Source organism: Sciurus carolinensis, chromosome 11 (genome assembly GCF_902686445.1).
Source record: "Sciurus carolinensis chromosome 11, mSciCar1.2, whole genome shotgun sequence".
Classification (NCBI taxonomy): Eukaryota; Metazoa; Chordata; class Mammalia; order Rodentia; family Sciuridae; genus Sciurus; species Sciurus carolinensis.
This window is the reverse complement of record NC_062223.1, coordinates 63850802-63856797: the sequence shown is the minus strand read 5'-3', so window position 1 is coordinate 63856797 and position 5996 is coordinate 63850802. Positions and strand designations below refer to the sequence as shown.

General features: G+C 42.3%; 1 pseudogene; it reads left to right on the top strand.

Annotated features, from left to right (window-relative positions):
- Positions 1-930: 930 nt before the first annotated feature.
- Positions 931-2096, top strand: LOC124959494 (40S ribosomal protein SA-like; annotated as a pseudogene).
- The last annotated feature ends 3900 nt before the right edge of the window (positions 2097-5996 follow it).

Here is a 5996-nt window from a genome sequence, read left to right as displayed (position 1 = left end):
AGTATATTCCTTCTACTCATAAAATGAAGAGTTGATTGTAAAGCAGAATGTGTGCTGTGTTAGGCAGCCGGATGCACCTTGTGTTTACCTTGTGTCTTGCTCGCATCAAGAGGCCACACTGCCTGATTGCCCTGCACTGCTTAGGTACACTCTGCAAAGTTTGCACAATGACAAAATCGCCTAAGGAGGTTCCCAGTTGCATATATAAAATAGATGCAAATGGAACTTCCCTACTGACTTAGAAATGAGGGTTTGGTGCTCAGTCTTCTGCCACTCTTTGAGAGACCTGCTTAGAAACCTAGTGCTCTTGGGGACAGAGATGAAGATCTCTTTGGGTCCATCAGTTTTTTGCTATTGCTTAATTAGCAAATATCTGCTAGGACCGCATGTGTTCCTGGTCCCTGTCTCTAGGCACTTCAGTGGGCCTGTATTAATATTCTGTGTACAACTGTGTGAACAAAGTAGAACACTAATCTTATTAAGAGTAAAACTACATTATGTCAACATAGAGGTGAACATGCTCCTCAAAGTAAAGACATACCAGTTATTATTTCTCAAACCTAAGAAATCTTTCAACTATTGACCCAAGTTTCTGATAAAGACCTGAGCGATAAAGCCACACATCAACATAAATAACCAACAAAGCTGACCGGCACACAGAGCAGGGAAGAAATGGTCTGAAAGGAGAAAAAGACCAACACTTTTTTTCAAATTAATAGTGACCACAAATTGAATTTCCTGAAAGACTCAGATAATTAACCAAAGATGGTATTTACTTTATAAGTTACATGGGAAGCTTTTTACAAGTCCTTGAAAGAATTGAAGTTTCTCTAAATAAGAAATTTGGCATAGCCTTTCTGCACAACCTGGGAAGGGGTCCATAAGGCTTTGTTCTTGATTCCTGTTGTAACTTAAAGGGAAACTGTCACAATGTCCGGAGCCCTTGATGTCCTGCAAATGAAGGAGGAGGACCTGCAAATGAAGGGGGAGGATGTCCTCAAATTCCTTGCAGCAGGAACCCACTTAGGTGGCACCAACCTTGATTCCAGATGGAACGATACATCTACAAAAGGAAAAGTGGTGGCATCTACATCAGGAGTCTGAAGAGGACCCGGGAGAGGCTTCTGCTGGCAGCTCGTGCCATTGTTGCACAAGTCAGTGTCATATCCTCTTGGAATACTGGCCAGCGGGCTGTGCTGAAGTTTGCTGCTGCCACCAGAGCCACACCTAGGCTGGCCGCTTCGCTCCTGGAATGATCACTAACCTGATCCACGTAACCTTCCAGGAGCCACATCTTCTGGTGGTTACTGATCCCAGGGCTGACCACCAGCCTCTTACAGAAGCATCTTGTGTCAATCTGCCTACCATTGCTCTGTGTAACACAGACTCTCCTCTGCTCTATGTGGATGCTGCCATTCCATGCAACAATAGGGGAGCTCATTCTGAGGGTCCCATGTGGTGGAGGTTGGCCTGAGAAGTTCTGAGCATGCGTGGCACCATTTCCCGTGAACACGCATGGGCAGTGTTCCTGATCTCGACTTCTACAGAGATCCTGAAGAGGTTGCAAAGGAAGAGCAGGCTGCCGCTGAAAAAGCTGAGACCACGGAGGGATTTCAGGGTGAATGGACTGTTCCTGCTCCTGAGATCACTGCTGCTCCCTGAGGTTGCAGGTGGGTCTGAAGGTGTGCAGGTGCCCTCTGTGCCTATCCGGCAGTTCCCTACTGAAGACTGGAGTGCCCAGCCGGCCACTGAAGAGTGATCTGCAGCTTCCACTGCTCAGGCCACTGAGTGGGTAGGAACAACCACTGAGTGTCTTGAACTGTTTTCCAGACACTTATTAAGCAAAATAGAAATAAAGTTATGGAAAATAAATACCAGTTTCTTAAAAAAAAAAAGAAAGAAAGAAATTTGGTATAAAATCTGAAATGCTTTTAAAACAGTTATTTTAAATAGTGGTAGAATATACTTAACATGAAATGTACCATCTTATCCATTCTTAAATACACATTTGGTGGCATTAGTATGCTCACATGTCCTGCAATCATCCCCACTGTCCATCTCTCTTCGTGGTTTTCAGAACTCTCTTCTCCTTGTAAAAGCCAAACTCTACATCCATTCAATAATCACTGCCTATTCGCCCCTCCCTTCTGCCCACTGTAACTACTTTTCCACTTTCTGTCTCTATGATTGATTATTCTAGTTCCCTCCTATAAATAGAGTCCTACACCTACAGTATTTGTCTTTTTTTTTTTTTAAATAACTGCTTTATTTTACTTGACATAAGGTTCTCAAGGTTTGTCCATGCTCTACTATGTCTGGTAGAATTTTCTTCCTTTTAAAGGCTGAATAACAATTCGTTGTGTGTATGTACCCTGTTATTTGTCCACTCATCAGCATGCACCTGCGTTTCTTCCACTTTTGGAATTGGGGATAAGGCTGCTGTGAACATGGGCTACAGACCCCGCTTTCCATTCTTTTGGGTGTATGTGTACTCCAAAGAGAAATTGCTGAATCAAATGGATGAAGTCCTTTTCCAGGCCAGTTTTGTTTTGTAAAATTCTTAAATGCATACTCTAAAGTAGCAAATGCAGACTGATGATTCTGTGATTTCATCTTATAATGTAACAATAGGTATGAAAGGGAAAGCCACCAGGCAACACTTCTGTAAGATCAAGTGGCTTCTTTCCTATTCATGGAGATTGAAGATAATAAGGGTTCGATTGTGTTCTAGGCCTGCATTTGTGTAGGTCTCCCAATCACAAAATCAAGTGTAAGGGATCCATAGTCTAACCCAGGTTTAACTCCGAGCACAGACCCAAGAGAACAAGGCTGCGCTTCAGAGGGGAAACAAAGAGGAGCTTCTTCAGCAGGCAGGGAGGACTGCTGGGCTGCCCAGATGCAACCTATTTTTCTTATCTGGCCCACAGCCTTCCTTTTCTATTTGGAGGGATGTAATGGCAATCGAAAAATGTCTCCATTTCTTCCTCCGTGGAGAAAGTCAGAGCATCTCCTTGTGAATATGGTTTCATTGTTTGAAAGTTATTTGGATCAAAGGTTCCATTTAGTCAAATTTAATTTCTTCTAAACAGTACTTCTTAAACGAAGGTGTCAAGTTCTTGCCATTGACACCCACTACTAAAACAACTACACTTTCAAACCAATAAATATGGTATTGAAACTTCTCTCAACTCAATCAACTTCATGGGAAAGAAAAGAAAGCTAGCATTCTGCACATAGAAAATAGCAGTAACTCAAGCACAGGCTGCATATTGTGTTCTGGGTGACAAGCAGCTGACACACAATAATTTGGTGTCAGGGAACTTTGAGAGAAAGAATAGTATTTCTCTACATTGAAGAAAAGGCTTCACTTTGGGTCAGGCCTATTCTACCCTGAAAAAGATGGGAATGTTTTAGAGGTGGCAACGAAGACACTGACTCGTTCACACACTCATTAATAGTATCATCTTTCATTAACTGGGTAACAACTGATAATGAAAATTAAACAAACAAAACCCCTTTGACATAGGCCTCAATGGCGATGTCATAGATGTTGAATAAGTGATAGTTTTTGCTCCAGACACTTCTCTCTGACTGTAAGTGTTATGCATTCCCAGGATGATTTGTGAATCTGACACTAGGCTGATCTCGTTGGAACAAAGACTAGGAATGCTAACTATCCTGCAGTGTCTTTCAGTTACTGAAGTCATTGCTACTTTAGATTCTCTTACCTAAACATTTCTATGTTATCTCCTTGCAACCCAGGCTTCCACCAAAGGGACAAGATTCCAAAGAGGATAATGAATGAGCAGCTCCTCCCTTACCCAGCCCTGTCTCTTTCTTTCTCCCCTTCCTTTCTCCCCTTCCCCGGAGCATCTCTCTCACCTGTCATGTTGCTACCATCTTATTGTGTACGCATGTATCTGTTTTATTGCCATCTGTGGGGCCAAGATGGCTAAAGAGCTTTCTCACTAAGAGTATTCTCGTCTCTGATTCTTTCCTCTTCGTGCAGTTTGGGCCAAATCTTAGTGTGCTGACAATCACCAGGGAGATTTTTTAAAATGCAGATTGCTGAACGCACACCAAGGAATTCTAATTTACTAGGTCTAATGTAGGACCCAGAAAACTGCCTGTGACTAAACACCACAGGCAAAGGGTTTTGGAGCTCACTTTAAGAAGCCCTGTCCCTGGGATGATAGCCTAGCATCTCTTTCCCAGCTCAGTGCTCGGTCTCATCAAGGCTTCCCTGAATGTGAGTGGCAGTTCCCAGATACTCCCAGCTGCCTTCAAGAGCAACCAAAAGTTCTTCCAAACACAATTTGACAGAGAATCTGGGGTTACAAGGAACTGACTCAAGCAGTAAAATCCAATCACACTTCTGCAGGGTGCAACCTAATTAAGGGCAGAAGTTCCGGTTTGTGTGTTTTGGCTGCCATGCACTGTGGCTGACAGACGGGACAGGTAGAAGTTCCAGATAAAATGCCAACTTCCACAGAGCAGTGTGAGTTTGGAAGCTGGCCAGTGCTTTTCCCTTGGCCTCAGTTTTCTCATGGGTATTAGGAAGAAATATAACTAAAACCCCACAGGGTTGAAGGTCACTCACTTTTGAGATCCAACCCGGGTATTTAGCAAAAGGCTCTGCCACCACTGTGGGAGCTGTGCTGTCTTCTAAGAAGCGCTGCCCAACAGGAAGGAGTGATGTATAGCCAGGGCCAAGGAGCATGAAGCTCATGTGGCGGATCCGAGTTTCCCAGACCTTGCCCACACATTTCATCCCCCCAAGCCTCTGGGATTAACTCATGGACTGTCTAAGGTCCTTCAGGGCACAGGGAACAGAGAGTCACAGCAGGGGTTGTCCTAGTGTCTGGGTCCACAGAAAGAAGACACAGTCAGGGAAAGAAAAGATCTAAAGAAGAATGAGGATTTCGTGATTCCCAACCCAGGCCCTTCTGCTTAGAAAAGGTACACATTATAATTGCATAATTAGCTATGTGACTAAATCTTCTTGTAAAATCATTACAACATGAAGCTAAATTTCCTTTCACACTCCCTCTGCAAATGTCGACATTCTTCCAGGAGAGATTTGCTGGGTTAGTCTATTTGTTATGACCTTTCTGTATACACATGCAGACAGACATCTGTATCCGTGCGAAATGTAAGGAGAGATTTTAGGTATATGCATATGTGTCCTCTCTGTGTGTGTATATTTTTATATTTTGTGTTTGGTCTTTCTTTCTCCCTTTTTTGGAGATGTGGGGGAGGTCTTTCTAAGTTACTGAGGATGGCCTTGAACTTGTGATCCTCCTGCCTCACCTTCCCAAGTTGCTGAGATTACAGGCTTATGCCACTGAGCCCTAGCTATGTATATGTTTTTAAAACTATAAATGGAGCCCTGATCTCATTCTGAAGCTTACCTTTTTGCACTGAACAATACATCCTGGAGATGTGTTATTGCCTATACACATAAATCTACTCCACTCAATGTAATTGCTGATAAACCTTCTAAGCCAGGGAAGTCTACTTAGCCACTCCCGTATTTGGTGGGCATTTCAATTGTTTCCATTATTTTGCTGAAACAAGAATGGCAAACACTCCATACATGTCTCCATGTGCACAGATGTGCTTCTCTAAAGTGGATCCTGTAAAACTGAACTGCTTTATAGTATGCAGGATGTGCAAATTTTTATTTTTAGTGCTATTACCCAGTTGTCTCTAAAATGGATATATTAATTTACACCAGTGGTGTTTGAGAGGGTGTTTTCCCTCATCTTGGCCAACACTGACACATATTCATAATTTTAAAAATGTTGTCCATCAGTTTTTACTTAAATTTGCATTTTCTTGGCTACTGGTAATTATTGAACATTATTTCTTGACCATTTATGTCTCTCTTTTTTTTTTTTTTTTGGTAAAATCTTATAATCTACTCTTTGCTTGTTTTCCATAGCATTGCCTGATTTTTTTTAACTAAAATTTGGGAGTTCTTTAAATATCTCAAA